This window comes from Liolophura sinensis, chromosome 8, assembly GCF_032854445.1.
Source record: "Liolophura sinensis isolate JHLJ2023 chromosome 8, CUHK_Ljap_v2, whole genome shotgun sequence".
NCBI lineage: Eukaryota > Metazoa > Mollusca > Polyplacophora > Chitonida > Chitonidae > Liolophura > Liolophura sinensis.
In genome coordinates, this window is record NC_088302.1 from 54127557 (window position 1) to 54145236 (window position 17680).

Sequence of the window (17680 nt, forward strand, 5' to 3'; positions counted from 1 at the left end):
AAATCTGGATGGAACATTCAGGCTTTCAAAGGTGAGTCAGTCCACGTAAATATAGTATCCACAATTAGGAGGGAAAGCCTCCAATCGAAAGCCGATATCACAAACCCGATATAACTGTCCCAAATGGACTTGAGTAAATGACTGCGAGCTTCACAACTCTACAGCTCATATTTAGAGACTAACGTAGATGGTTTGATCGTAAAGATGTTTACTACATCGATACATATTTTCAGAATGTATGCTCTATGTACAATGACACTAAACTCATCAACACCGAACGCCTCCAGAACGTTCGACTGGATTACAGTGCAGGCTATAACGTCACACAAAGGGGAAAATGTGGGTCAGACACAGAGCAGGTCAACTCCAGAACAAACAAAAAAAGACAATACAGTATTCAAAGATGGAGTTCGTAGCACAGCAATCACACAATGATCAACAAAAATCTGAAAGCCTATGGTGTTAATTGTATCTTACATTCTACACTTACCTCTGATCGGGTGGGTATCCTATATTTTACACTTACACCTAATCAGGTCTCTTACATTCTAGTTATCCTTTATTGGGTATCTCTTATTCTACACTTCTACATTACACTTACCTGATCGGATATACATGTACCTTACCCGATAGATTTCATCCAACCGTTATACCATATCGTGTACATCTCACAGTGTACAGTAATAGCATATCTAGTATCTCACAATGTACAGTAATACCATATCGTGCATGTCACAATGTACAGTTATACCATATCTAGTATGTCATAATGTACAGTTATACTATATCGTCTATCTCACAATGTACAGTTATACCACATCGTGTACATCTCACAGTGTACAGTTATACCATATCGTCCATCTCACATTCAATGTACAATGTACAATGTACACCGGGGCCGTTGTGTTCGTAAATTTGTGCTATTATATTACATAATCGTGCCAAATTTGACCAATGAACTTTAAAATGGATTATTCTGTTGGTGGAATGCTCCAGCGTCATGAAGGCACCCTAATGTGCCTTCGTGTCAAGATGATCTATACCGAACGTAAATACCACACCTGTCAGATTTATCAATCTCTTTTATCAACTTTGGATGAAGATGAGTTTCTTCTCTCTAGGTTCTCTCTGCAGGAATTGATTGTCTAATTTAATCTGTGGTTTCATTTGTATTTAATTTTAGATCATCATAGTAAATTAACACTCCCTTTGTTATGTTATGAACTGGGTATTTACGTGAAGGTTTTAGTGCATGTGCTTTCACTCGCTATCTCTTTGTTTATTACCGGTACATCATGGATAACACAAGTCAGTACAGAGTGGCAATTGTTACGAGAAGTAAGGATTTAGAGAATGGCAGTGAGATGTTATGGATAATCATGGAACAGAATAACAAAAGCGTGCAGGTTACGTCATGTTACCGCCCACCTAACCAACCGGCTCATTTACGTGAGCTTTTTTTAAGTGATCTGGAAGAAAATTTAACTTCAGTCTTAGCAGAAAATCCCGATGCCATGTTAATAATGGGTGATTTTAATGGTAGATGTATACACTGGGACAAATACTACGATATGAGCGAATTGAAAATGAGCCTTTATGATATGGCAGCTGGGAAAAATCTTTTTCAACTAATTAATGAACCCACTCGATATACTGATGATGCTGCTTATGTATTGGACTTAATTATAACGGATTTTATTGGTTATGCAATTGACTACGGATTTGCCTCACCAATGGCTAATCTCGACCATTGTACTGATTGGTATGGTCTGCGCAATCTTCTCTCTGTTACACCATTTTATGCCGTTGGTAATATTTTCTCTCATGTTAATGACAAATTATTTGTCTGGAACACTGTTTTTGTCATGCTGCAATGAATGTATTCCGAATAAGAAAGTCACTATTAGACCACGTGACAAGCCTTGGATGACCAACGATGTTCGGCACAAGATACGAGTGAGGAATCGTTGTTTCAACATAAGTCCGATGGGGAAAAGTTTCGATATTATATATCTAGAAGAGAGGCCAATAATGCTAAACGTCAAGCAATACTGCGTTACTCCACATATTTAAAAGGTAAACTCTCCAACCCCCAGCTGAATACAAAAACATACTGATCGATAATGAAATCTCTACTAGGATCGAAAGCAAAACCGCTCATTCCTCCTCTTGCTGTCAATGGCAAAAACGTGTCAGATGACGTTGAAAAGGCGAATGAATTCTCTAAATTTTTCGCATCTCAGTCGGCCCCTCATAACGAATCTTTTTAATTATTCCTTGCGGACAGCTGTCTTTCCAGCAGCATGAAGGCTCCCTCAAGTCTGCCTTGTATTTGAAAAAGGAGATAGACATGATGTTTCTAAGTATCGACCAGTGCCCCTTCAACGCTTTCTTTCTAAGGTCTTAGAGAAGGTCGTGTATAAACATCTGTATGAGTGTTGTATGTCAAATAATCTTCCTATACCACAGGACTCTGGATTTAGAGGTGGGGATTCGACTGTATGCCAGCTTACAAAAATTGTTCATGACATATACAAAAGTCTTGACAGTGGAAATGACACCTGTTTACTATTTTTAGATGTCAGTAAGGCATTTGATAAAATTATTTGTGTGACAGAAAAATTAAGGTTTGCCTTAACAGCACAGATATATGCCGGTGTCCACAAGTCATGTAGTGAATGTAAACATAAATATCTTCTTAATTTTTGTCAATAATATTAGTATGAATATTGAATGTAATATGAACATATTTGCAGATGACACATCCTCGTCTGAAGAAATTTTAGATTTATCAACATTAAGGCTAAACTTAATCGTGATCTTCAACGTCTATCCAACTGGGCTAGTAAATGGCTTGTGTCTTTTAATGCTACCAAAACTGTTTATCTCTTAATATCTTTGAAAAATAATCCCTCACATCCGAGATTGTATTTAGATGGCGTAGATGTTGAGAGCGTTCCGTCCTATAAACATGTCGGAATTATTCTGCAACACAATGGTAAATTGAATGAACATGTTAAGAAAAGTATATGAAATTGAGTATGATTAGTCGGGCCAGGCGAACACTTACTAGAAAGTGTATGATCACTTTGGCTTGATAGTGTCTCCTATTGAATATGGAGATTTTCTATTTGACAACTGCAGCGTTTCAATATCCAACTCATTGGAAAATGTCCAACGCCGAGCAGCATTGTTATGTACAGGGGGCTTACGTCGAACTTCATATAAATCTCTTTTAAACGAACTAAAAGAGTCGGCGTAGGTCCAAGCGCATTCTGGTTTTTCATAAAATTATCAATGGGCTCTCTTCTCCATACCTAAAAACCTGACTAACTAAAAGGTATAACAGCGAAACAAATGCCTACAATCTTATAAATAGACATCACTTTAGATTATTTAAATGCCCACCTCAGATTTTCTCTTCTTCCTTCTTTCCCAAGACTACCAAAGAATGGAATTCATTGCCTGTTCATATCCAAAACTCTTCATTGGAAACAGTTAAGAACTTTTGTACTCTCAAGACAGTTTTAACCGTGATCTAACATCTGTGTATAATTCATTTGACACCTTTCCCTCTATTGCGCTCTGTAGTATGAGAATGCTACTGAGTGCTCTTCACAGTGACCTCTTTAAATATAACATTATTGAGGATCAGTCAAGCGGTAAATGTAAACATAAATGTGAAAATGCATCTCATTATTTCCTTGACTGCCCTGCCTATGCCACTAATAGAAAGCACTTGCTAATAAGCATCTTTAGAATAATATCTCCTGGAGTTCACCCTTCTGTATTTTTGACTAGTTGTACAAACACATTTGTACTATACTCTTATTTGGTTCACCTGAACTAAGCGTGATCTTAAAATCTGAACATAATTTAATAATCATGGCCAATAGATTCACCATTCAAACCCAACAGTAATATGATTTGATTTTGATCTTTCTTTGTTCCCATCACTTCATTCTGTACATGTACATGTCATTTGCTCTCTTTGTTGTCTATGTTATTTTATGTATATACGTTGATTTTATTGTTGAGGAGATCCCTCGTGGCTATACAGCTGTGGGAAATCCTCAATAAACAAATAAGGAATTACAATTACAGTTATACCAGACGGTGTATGTCGTATTGTAAAGTTATACCATATCGTGTATCTGTTAATGTACAATTATACCATATCGCGTATGTCACAATGTACAGTTATACCATATCTAGTATCTCACAATATACAGTTTTACCATATCGTCTATCTCACAATGTACAGTTATACCATAATATGTATCTCACATGTACAATAATACCACATCGTGTACATCTCACAATTTACAGTTATACCATATCGTCTATCTCACAATTACAGTTATACCAGACGGTGTATGTCGTATTGTAAAGTTATACCATATCGTGTATCTGTTAATGTACAATTATACCATATCGTGTATGTCACAATGTACAGTTATACCATATCTAGTATCTCACAATATACAGTTTTACCATATCGTCTATCTCACAGTGTACAGTTATACCATATCTAGTATCTCACAATATACAGTTTTACCATATCGTTTATCTCACAATGTACAGTTATACCATAATATGTATCTCACCAGTACAATAATACCACATCGTGTACATCTCACAATTTACAGTTATACCATATCGTCTATCTCACAACGTACAGTTATACCAGACGGTGTTTCTCTTAATGTACAGTTATACCATATCTTGTATGTCACAATGTACAGTTATACCATAACGTGTATCTTCCAATGCACAATTATACCGTATCTCACAATGTACAATTGCACTATATCGAGTATCTCACAATGTACAGTTATACATTATGGTCTATCTCACAATGTACAGTTATACCACACCATGTAGTTATACCATATCGTGTATCTTACAATGTACAGTTATACCGTATCGTGTATGTCACAATGTTCAGTTATACCGTATCGTGTATCTAACAATGTACAGTTATATCATCGTGTATGTCACAATAAACCGTTATACCTTACTGTGTATCTCACAATGTACATGTACAGTTATACCAAACTATGTATCTCACAATGTACAGTTTCCCGTATCATGTATCTCACAATGTACAGTTATATCATAACTTTCATTTATACCATATGGTGTATCTAACAGTGTACAGTTATACCATATCGTGTATTTCACAATGTGCACTTATACTATACTACCGGGCAAAAGAAACGTATAACTTTTAAATGCAGTTTTTTCTATGGAAAAATAAGTTGAATAAGTTTGAACGCTGTGCGAATACGTTTGAACATAAGCACCCTGTGTACACGTCACTTTTTAACGAGATTCATTGAAATTGGTGTAAGACATCATGAAAAATCGGAAAAACAGAGTTTTGGGCCCTGTTGAAAATTCTCGATAATGACTGCCGTATAAATACCGATGTAGCACATGGTAAGGGTGCAATACCATAAAAAACATCTAAGACATGCCGAGACTCACACAAGCAGAACGTGATAGAGCCACTGGTATGGCCGACATGGAGGCCAGCCAGCACCACATTGCCAGAACATTCAGTTGCAGTCAAGCCACCATCAGCAGACTGTTGGGTCGTTACCGCCTAACAGGCAGGACACAAGATCGTCCAAGATCGGGCAGGCCAAGTGTTACAACGCCTGGCGAAGACCGGTACATCCGCACAATCCACCTGCGTAACCGATTTGTGACGGCGACGTCAACGGCGGAAACGGCGGAAACGGCACTGGGACACCCCATCAGCAGACGCACAGTCTTACGACGACTCCGCGTGAGTGGTATCAGAGCCTATCCCCCCTTCCGTGGAATGGCATTGACTCCTCTACACCGTCAAAACAGGCTGCGTTGGGCGAGAGTTGTACGTCGATGGCAGCGACGAGACTGGGAAAGGGTGCTGTTCACTGATGAAAGCCGATATGACCTCTTCAGAAATGATGGTCGAATTCGTGTGTATCGACGCAGGGGAGAGCGATTGGCACAAAACTGCATTCAGAATGTCCACCCTTTTGGTGCTGGTGGGGTGCTTGTATGGGGCGGAATTTGTGGACAGGTGAGAACGAGACTGGTCATCATCCAGGGAAATCTGACTGGCCAAAGATACCGAGATGAAATATTGGAACCTGTTGTGGTGCCATTCGTGCATCAACAGCAAAGGGGTATCCTTTTGCAGCAGGACAATGCACGACCTCATACCGCCAGAGTTGTACTAAATTATCTGGACACCGTTGATGTCAACGTACTGCCTTGGCCAGCACGATCGCTAGACATGAATCCCTTAGAGCATCTGTGGGATCATCTTGATCGAGGTCTGAGACAACGCGTCCCTCCCCCACAAAACAGGCAACAGCTCGAACAGGCTTTATTTGAGGAGTGGGACAGAATTCCTGATGACGTCATCCGGCGGCTGACGGCTTCCATGAGGAGACGTATTTTGGCTTTAATTGATGCAATGGGTGCTCGCACACGCTACTAACGATCTGTCTTATGACATGATAGGACATTAGGTACACGTTTTTAAGGGAGTCCCTTTACTTGCATTTGTGTAATTTTTCAGATTTACCCCATGCCTTCTTTACTCGGCCTGACAGCAAGTGTAATATCCATATGGCTGTGAATTTTTGAACAGAACTTGGAAAATGGTTTATTGCTATATAATGCTTATCATGTTGATACTGTCTGTCTTTCTTTCTCTTTCTTGTGGTGCTGAACAAGGTTATATGTTTCTTTTGCCCGGTAGTATATATCGTGTAATTTCACAGTGTACAGTTATACCATATCGTGTATCTCACAATGTACATTTTTACCATATCGTGTATCTTCCAATGCACAATTATACCGTATCTCACAATGCACAATTGCACTATATCAAGTATCCCACAATGTACAGTTATACATTATGGTCTATCTCACAATGTACAATTGTACCACACCGTGTAGTTATACCATATCGTGTATCTTACAATTTACAGTTATACCATATTGTGTATGTCACAATGTTCAGTTATACCATACCTAGTATCTCACAACATACAGTTTTACCATATCGTCTATCTCACAGTGTACAGCTATACCATATCGCTTATAGTGAATACCACTTCTCTTCGACCAATATGGTGTATATATCGCCAAGGCGCACGTGGGAAAGATCTTTCAAAGCCAGTGAGAGCAGGGAAATTAATTCAGTGACTTATTTATTTATTTGATTGATGATTGACACCGTACTCTTTCACTTCTACCACGGCGGCCAGCAGTCTGGTGGGAGAAAACCAGGCAGAGCCCGGGGGTACCCACAGCAATCCACAAGTTTTCTACCACGGCGGCCAGCAGTCTGGTGGGAGAAAGCCAGGCAGAGCCCGGGGGTACCCACAGCAATCCACAAGTTTTCTACCACGGCGGCCAGCAGTCTGGTGGGAGAAAACCAGGCAGAGCCCGGGGGTACCCACAGCAATCCACAAGTTTTCTACCACGGCGGCCAGCAGTCTGGTGGGAGAAAACCAGGCAGAGCCTGGGGGTACCCACAGCAATCCACAAGTTTTCTACCACGGCGGCCAGCAGTCTGGTGGGAGAAAACCAGGTAGAGCATGGGGGTTCCCACAGCAATCCACAAGTTTTCTACCACGGCGGCCAGCAGCCTGGTGGGAGAAAACCAGGCAGAGCCCGGGGGTACCCACAGCAATCCACAAGTTTTCTACCACGGCAGCCAGCAGTCTGGTGGGAGAAAACCAGGCAGAGCCTGGGGGTACCCACAGCAATCCACAAGTTTTCTACCACGGCGGCCAGCAGTCTGGTGGGAGAAAACCAGGCAGAGCCTGGGGGTACCCACAGCAATCCACAAGTTTTCTACCACGGCGGCCAGCAGTCTGGTGGGAGAAAACCAGGCAGAGCCTGGGGGTACCCACAGCAATCCACAAGTTGTTGGATTTAAAGTAAAAGTGAGTGCAGGGTGAGAGGCTCCTGGGTTGTTGCACTAAGGTATGACCGAAATGATGACGTCATGCCATTATCACAATCAGGAGCAGAACACTGTCGACTCTTTTCTTAACCCTATCAGGAGTGTCTGAACAACGCATGCTTAGGACTCTTGGTTATAAGATGTGATGGCATGGCATGATAATATCCGACTGAGCTCAATAATTTTCTTCAGCTCCATATTCATATGATCTTGTTTCATAAAGAAAAAAATTCCTTGTGTTTTTTATACGGTATAAGACTTTTCAGTACCACTTTTCAATATTGCCAACTGGAACTCTCCTTCAGTGAGTTTTCCTTCACCTGTTAATTAGCATCCTGTTATGTGTGCTCTGGGTGAACATTGCGGTCATGAAATGTTTCGGCAGTGCCCCCCTCCCCCCGGCCAAGTCCTGCATCTTAGCAGCGATCTCTGCATCACCTTTACACCGCCATCAAATAACTGAAAAATCCTTGAATATGACGTTGAACAAAACATAAATAAATAACATTTACATCCCATCCTGTAAAGTTGTTACGACCCCAAACTGTCTGTATTATAAAGAGATGGCTTGTTCGAAATACACGACAGTTTAGCCGCACAAAAAAGTAACCAAAACCAGCAGATTTTATTTTACAACAATTTATTAGGTTTAACAAGAACAGATAACAAGACTTTTACAAATACGAAAGTACTTAAGTTTAACAAGAAAGGATAGCAATATCTATACAAATACTAAAGTACTTACATGCACAACGGTGTCAAGTCCAAACGGACGCATATATTCCACAATGCTTAAAAATTGCACAGAGGCAATATCCATAAGAGGGGAAATCCACAGTATAACTGAGTGCATGACGAAATATACACAAAATTCCACAGACAGGGTTCGTGTACCAATAAGGACTGTGTACACAAGAACACAAATTAAATATACAAGTTCAGACTGAACAAGTGCTCGGTGGAGTTAAGATATAACAAAGTCAAAGGCTATAAAGACACCAAAAAGGCCTACTAAAGTAACACACAGCGAAAGCATCCAAAACTCTCAATAATTCTCCTTTCTCCTACTTTGACCTGCTTTCAAAGGTCTTATATAGACTGGTGGAATTTTCTAGAATAAGAAAATTCTTGAACACTTGTTGTAAAAAAAACAGGCCCCGAACTGAGCGTATTCTGGAACATTCTAAGGTAGAGGCAGACAGCAGGCCCTGAACTCAGCATATGTAAACAGTGGCAAGCTAAATTTAGCTGACGGCAATTCACATAACAAAAGGTCATAGAAACGGTTAACACATTACGCTGAAGTCGATTTTTTTGTTTTGATCTTTACCAAAAAGCACCGTATCATTTCTCACCTTATCGTTAAATTACGGGATCCAATGTTAAAATATTATAGTAAATGATCATAAAAATCCTCTGGCTGCCAGCTCCATTATCTGTCAGCTGAACACGTATGTGGGCGTGGTGGTCTACACCTGGGGCACCCACCTGTTGACAGATTGCTGTCCTCCCACGCCAGAGTGGCTTTCGGACGAATCTCAGATATTTAATCCGCCATAATGATACAGAAACTACACCAATATATGACAATTGTCCTGAGGTTATATACGACCTGTCACAGCATAGAATAACCCGACTCTCTTCGTGCGGCGATGCGTCTGAGGTTTTGCTGAGAATAAATCATTGAACTTTGGATGTGTCAATTCACCGGATGATGGCAGCTGATGACTTCCCACATAATATCTGGTGAAATTTTTGTCCTTTTTGCTTTTGATACCAGAAAAACTCTTCCTAGAAAGATTCTTGGAAACTGGACAATATGATCATATGATCAGCGTCAACCACACGAGAAGATTTATATACCTGGAATTTACTCCCAATGGCGTTTGGGCAATACACAGAGTGGATGTTACCGTAATAAAATAAACTGATTCACTTGACAGGGGTTGTTGGTCTTAAGTACATTTTTCTTTAACATTCAGCCTTAGGTATGGGTTGATACACTCTGTCGCTAGGACACATAAGTTGTGAATTCAGTCCCAGCATTGGACTGGGAATGGTGGATTCTGCCGATCTCGCTGCTTGTATGACCTTCCTTACAACAAGCCACCAACGACGGCAGTATTGTTGTGAATTGTTTATTTTACTATGTTGTACGCGCCGTCGTGTAAGTGAAACACTCTTGAGTACGGCTTAAAACACCAATCAAATAAATAAATAACTAAACTATGCTGTACGTGTAAACCTGAAATGGCATTTAATGTCATTATAAAGCTCCATGTTCAATGCAGATTTGTTAAACTCTATAACCAACTGCTCCCAATATATGCATATTTGATTGTCCGATGAAGTAGTCACCTTAAGGCACATTGAATGCTCTCTGCCTTGTGCAGTCTTGATATCCAGAGTATCTTTATAGTGTGTTTACTGGTGTGGGAGAGATAACTGTAAGATTCTGTACAATTCTCAGGTTTTAGAATAACTGCACGAAGATCCACTCTTCAGGTATTATTTATCTTTAGTTTATGTTCCATTATTAGCCTCTTAACGGTCCATTAACGGTCGGGGGGTGGAATCTGTGTAAGCTGAAAATAATTCTGTTCTGAACTGTATATGGAATTTTGTGTCAGTCTAATATAGAATGCATTAAATCGATTTTAGAATCTGGTCGTTTACAGTTTTAAGCCAATTGAGAATTAACCGCCTGTTTTAGATGTGAAAACTCTGGAATACTTGATTATGGAGTTAGGGGGTTAGGATTTGTGTGTGTTTACATAACTACATGTCACCATGGGTGCTTACGTAACAATCGACGTGGATGAATACTATAGTCCTTTCAAATTCCTGAGACATATGCAGATATATGCGTACAGATTTTTATACACAGATTCGTTTAATGTTCCACAAGACTTGCTGTCGTCGCTACCCTATGTTCACATCACTCGACTAGAGAAAATAAGTTACAGTGTTAGAATGTTTGTATGAAGAAAATACACAGCAACTTTGGCCCAGTATTTTTTTCACCGAAGGTCGGCTACTTGCTGAGAGCTTCCTTGGCCCAGTGTTTAGCGTGTGCTAGAGCAGCGTAAAGGTCCAATGTCGTTCCAGTCGTACGTGGGAAGGTGTACGGCAACCTGAGGATAGTCGTGAATTTCCCTGGGGTCTGCCTGAGTTTATCTTACAATCATGCTGGCCTCTTTGGTATAACTGGAAAAAGTACGGCGTAAAACGTCAATCAATGAAGAGAAATACATCAACGATGAAGCGCTAGGTACATGAGGTTGTGACACTTATTTATTTGCTGAAAACATCACAATTTATTTATCCACTAATTTGAGATTTGTCAGATTTCTTCACGATGCAGGTCAGTTTTATTTGTTTATTCATTTGATTGGTGTTTTACGCCGTACTCAAGAATATTCCACTTATACGACGATGGCCAGCATTATGGTGGGAGGAAACCTACGATCATCCTCAGGTTGTTGACAGACCTTCTGGTCACTTTTATGGATGGAGAAAACCGATGTGCCCGAGGTAAACCACCAACCTTTGATAAGTTACTGTCCCACTTGCCCACATATGACTTTCTGATACCCACGCCATATTTATCGTTGTTTTATGATAAAATAAATGGTCTCAAGCAAAGTACGATCACAGACCCCTTGTTAGCTATACCCTGCGCTTACACTGTATTCCAGAAGGCTCTTCAAGAACAGCAGCTCTCTACAGAAAATTCTCGATGGAAAGAAAACCAAATATTCATTTGGAATATCCAAACGAATGACACATAACAAGGGAGGCGACTTTGCGCAGCACTAAATTCATAACTGATCTGGAATCGTTGCCCTTGATGCTCCAATAATCAACATCCACGGTGACAAAAACACTGACTCAGCGTTGATGATTCTTGAACTGAAGCCTATTCAAGTAATCGCGGACGGTGGAAAAGTACTACATGACATTAAGTTCCGCCTAACTGTAAGAGTCAGTGTGTTATATCCGGTGTATAGGCCTACCAATGTCAGCAATAATACAGTACTCGAGCGACTTTGCATTATTTTATTACTTCCCTTGTTCGTGGGACCGGGGCTATAATTCCTTGTAGTGTGGCGCTTTCGTTCAGTCTTACTTTCAAGATCACTCGTCTTCCACCTGTTCTTCACCTGAACTTCCAGAAAGTTCGTCCGTAATTTTCTGTCATTTAATCGGATATATAAGATATCCCGGTATCTGTCTGTGTCCTAAATACACGCCTAATTTCAGTTGAGAAATGCTGTAAATGATGGGGTAGAAACAATCAGGACGAACAGTCGGCGGCACTAAAGTGTACAGATAATGTATGATGGTCTTCATTATTCGGGACATTAAATTCGGTTCTTATATAATTACTCTTTTACCGGAAGACTCTACATTCTATATACAACGGGAGTGGGATTTACGTATAACGGGAGTGGGGTTTACCGATCACTTCAGTTCTACAGAGGGAACAGCGCTGACTTCCTCAAGACTATGACCTTTATTTCTTCCCTCTGATTTTACATTTACACTGGGCTCATTCGTATGTTTGACAGTCGTATGTGTGACAGTCGTATGTGTGACAGTCGTATGCCATCCTGGAAGAATAACAGATATAAGCTTAGAGCGATGACAGACATGTAAGCTTCAGTTTAATTCAAACCGACCGCCTTTCGCGAGGCAGCAGCGGAGTTAAGTATGTCACGGATACTTGTGTCAAATGACCTGACAGCATACCAAATGAGTCACATGTTACATACACTTATAAATTATTGTAAATCACACTGGAGTTAAGGTATTTACCAGAAATACTCATTACTTCCGTTTCTATCTTAGTATACCTGTTGTAGGCTCACATTTAACCATATAAAGCATGTTAAATTGAGTAGCGGTGATCAGCCCAGCTCCGGTCACGTAATTACACAGCTGAACGTACTAACAACGACATATCAGAACACTTGGCAGAAAATCAAACAAAAATGGTGACCTTTGCGCTTACAGTCTTACAAAATGACACTTTTACACACCTGGAAGGATGACAGATACAAGCATAGCGCGATGACAGGCAAATAAGAGACAGCTTAACAGAGTCCTCAGATTCTGATTCCGTGAGCGCCGTAGCCGTAGATTTTCTGGGCTTCTGGGCTTAAACTTTGTCATATCTTGAGAGTTTGGTCTCCGGGTAAACTGCAAAGGCAACAGCATATTTCTTTGAAGGTTTTTCTTGCAATTTCCTACACTATTAACCGGTGTTTCCTTATGAGGGTGGCCTATCACCTTGTACACCGTTTCCTCCCACTTGTCCGCCAACTTTTGTCGTCCTGTAATACCTACTTTGCACACCAAGACTTTTCCACCAATTGCCAAGGTTGGTCCAGGCAGTTTATCATCATAGTAACGTTTTCGTTTGCCCACGGCCGTGTTACCAAGTGGTTCCACTAGTCTTGTGCAGTATCCAATTTTCTCAGCTAAATACTCGGCGAAACGTCGGTAAGGCTTTTTGCTCCACCTCATCTCCAATACCCAATGCCACATCAATGGACAGCTAGGGTTGTCTACCAAACATCACCTGGAATGGAGGGTAGCCAGTACTTTCGTGAGGAACAAAATTGTTCGCATATACAAGAGTAGGAAGATGTTTCCATTTGGATTTCTGATCCTCTGCCAGGGTTCCAAGCATAGACAATAAAGTCATGTTGAGCCTTTTGCCGGCACCATTGCCCATGAGGTGGTACGGGGTGGTCCTGCTCTTTTATATTCCGATCATAGCACACAATTCGGATATCACTTTACTCTCAAAATTGGCTCCCGGGTCTGAATGAAGGCATATAGGTAAACCATACTGTGCCTTAAAGTTATCACAAAGCGCTTTAGCCGTCGTCCTTGCCGTCTTACTCCTGGTAGGGACAATTTGAGCAAACTTCGTAAAGCGATCTGTAATAACCAGAAGATTCTCATTCCCAGATGATGGTTAAGCGGTTAAGTAGTTCATACATACAAGTTCAAGAGGTTGTTTGATTATGATTGGAACAAGTGGTGCTTTGTCAGCTTGTGCTTTCCTGCATACACAGCGCCCACAACCCTAAACATGATCCTCCACATCCGAAGTCATACGAGGCCAGTAAAGTCGACTCTGTACCAACCTAGTCGCACGATCACGCCTCGAGTGTCCAACCTGGTCATGAAGTTCATGCAGCACTGTCCCGCAGTGATTCCGGAATGACTATCTGCTTTATGATCCTGCCATTCGGATTTACGCTCCTGTATAAAATACTATTGTTAACAATTAACCTATTTCTTTTTCTCTATAGGTTGTCAGTCTCTACATCCCACATTTTTCCAACATTGTCATTTTGGAGACATTCCAAAACCTTACCAATGTTGTTTTGCAACGTCTATCTTTTCAAGCATTGACTCAGAATAGTGTTCTTATCCACAGTTATCCACAGGGACCAAACAGTGTGCATATTCACCATCACAGATGGCTTTAACTGTTTGAGAATGCATGGGCCTTCTAGACAGACCATCAACATCTTTGTTGCTTTTCCCAGACTTGTAGATGATCGAAAAGTCGTAGGATTCCAGCTTTGCAAGCCATCGTTGGCCTGTTGCATCAAGTTTTGCCGATGTGAGTACGTGTGAGAGGATTGTTATCCGTACAGATTTGAAACGTACGCTTCACACAGGTCTTGGAATTTATCTGCAAGAGCCCAGTTTATGGCCAAGAACCCTAACCGATGAGTTGGGTCCTTCTACTCAGCCACTGATAATCTTCGACTAGCATGGCGTTGATATAAGACCGCTACCAGGCCCCCTCCACTAGCACCTGTATGCAACTCATCAGGCAAACGTGGGTCTGCAACGCCCAAAACTGCTGCTGTCGTCAACAAGACTTTTAAGTGATTAAATACAGCCCTCTGTAACTCACCCCATGAAAATCCTGTACCATCCTGTGGGGCGGAAGATTTCTTTCGATGAGATCCTTACCTTGCAACAGGCTATATAAGTCATTAATATACCGTCTATAAAATCAAATAAATCCAAGAAACTTGCTCAATTTGGTTTTGGCCAATTGAATACAGCTTCCACATCGATGGTCCTCACTCCCTCAAACTGACATTTTGATGGTCTGGCATTAAGTCTAAACTCCCTCAACATTTTAAAAACTGCTTCCAGACGGAACGTATGCTCCTCCCTGGTATCTGAGAATACTAGATCATCTACAAAAACCAGACATGTAGTCAGATGCAAATTTCCAAACTCAACTGCATTAGCCGTTGGAAACTTGCTGGGCTATTAGTATTCTTACATTAAATTCTTATCACCCCAAAGGTCCTACTGTGAAGGCCGTCATTTCGCGATCCTTCGTAGCCATGTCTACTTGCCAAAATCCTGATTTTAAGTCGAGTACTGAGTAATACTTCGAGTGTACCGGAGTATCGAGCGTTTCTTCTAATGGGCGAAATGCAAAGGTATCCTTAACAGTTCTTCTATTTAAGGTTCTATAGTCAGCACAGAAACGGATGGTTTTGTCTCTCTTTTGCAATAGTTCAACAGGAAATACCCAGCAGCTCTTAGACGGTCTAATGGTACCAGCTCTCAACATGTCATTAAGATGTTTCCTCACCTCCTCATACAGTAATGGCGGTATTCTGCGGTGTCTCATCTTAATAGAACGATTATGATAATTATCAGTTGACTCAATCCTATGTTTAACTGCGCTGGTTCCTCCACAGTCAACCTCATGTTAAGAAAATACACCCTCATACTTACGTAGGGGATTCTTTAAACCTTCAATATAACCCTTCATACTATACCGATTAAATTTCTGTAGCAAATCCTCATCAGGACTCTCAGTATAACCTGGCGTATCAAGTACCTCACACTGTTGTCGATCACAATCAGATGAATCGACAGGGATGATTATCCTGTGACCCATTACATTCGTAAGGTTTACATGGACTCACTCAGTGTCACGGCGTCTTGAAGGAACATTAACTAAGCTAGGTGTGACAAGCAAACCATCTGACAATGACGACTTACTAGGTTATTCTGTTATTCCGACCATTCGATTGGACAAATCTGGTCGAGTTTGAACTACATCACGTACCTTTCTTCTCTGTTCTTGACCAATCACTGCACGCTTAGTTGTCCTCACTGTTCCATACACTCCGTCTTTACCTTTCATGAATTCCTCACTTTTGCTATTACTATAAAATGCCACTGACCATGCATATCTAAGCTCCGAGCCTTCAACATCATTTATTGTCTGTAGAATGGCTTTAGTCCCTAAAACCATTAATACATCCCTGGAATAAGCATAATCTGGTACCACTAATACCAATACATCCCGAAACTCCTTCCCTGTGCCTAAAACAAGTTCAGTGTAAGGCATAGTGTTTCCCCCAGCACCTGCAATTTTAGTAAAGCCTGTGAGTGGGTAATCTTTACCTCCTCTTCAAGGAAAAGATTGTGACACTGTTGAACGTCAGTATCTAAACATGCCTGTGTTTCAACATTATTTACTTTTATGGCAGCCAAGGTTTTCTTACCAATTAGCTTACTCCGCATTTTACAGAGCAAGAATAACTCTCGCCTGGCATCTGCCCTCAGATCCAGGCGGTTTCTAGTTTCCCGGCTGCTCTGCTCCTTTTTGACAGTTGTTCCTCACATGTCCTTCCCCCTTGCAAAACCAACATACAGGGGTTCTCCTGGCTTCCAGTTTAGTTACTTTATCGGCAAACTCAGTGACTTTCTGCAAAACTTCTTATATCTGATCTTCATGTGTGTGCGGTAATTGTTGAATCTGGTGTTTCACTCCCACACACTTTAACAATTTCTCTGTCGCCAAGGTTAATCTCGTGTTCAGCTGCACGTGCTGCTCGAAGCAATCTGTTAAAATGATCACCTGCGTCAGGTCGGTGACCTATGGCAGATTTAACTTCATGGTCAAACAAACCACTCCAAAACTTCGTTCTGAGCATATCCTGATCGCCAACTAAAGCTGTCCCTCTCTGCTCTGCCATTCTTAACAATCCTTCTAACCTACATCCCCACACCACTACAGTCTCTGTCTCTTTCTGCTTTGCGCTATTAAAGTCTTCCAGAAGAGCCTCTACAGTTAAAACGTTATCAAATATGGTATCAAATTTCAGAAGGAGCATACGAACTGTTATGCCTGTATCGATATTTAACTTACCCTCACTAGCTGTCCTCCGTAGTGCCCATCTAATCGGCTGAGAAAAATGATACTCTATCATTGATACTCTAATGATACTCTAGTGAAGCAGCTGGCACCATAGAGTTTGTGTCAAATGATTGACGTTCCTTGGATCCATCAAACAGAGAAAACATTTCGCGTCTTTCCTGTTTAGAGGTTTTTCATCGCTTTTATTATATCGCTGCATGCACAAGTGGACGTGGTCACCTTCCAATCTTTCTAACCTTCTAATACAATGTAACCCTTGGGCCCAGAGTAATAACAAGGTATCACAGTAAGAAATAGTCCAAAGCTTTGTAGACAGTTGATTTCCAGGTTTTCCTTGTGTACTGGGTGAACCAACTAAAGAGTAACTGTTACCACAATTGTTTACACCGGTCTGGCATTGAACCTCAGAATCATCCCATAACCTTCCTGTGGTCTTCAGACTGTCCAGAAAGTCCCATTTCGGGTGCCATTTGTGGCGTGTA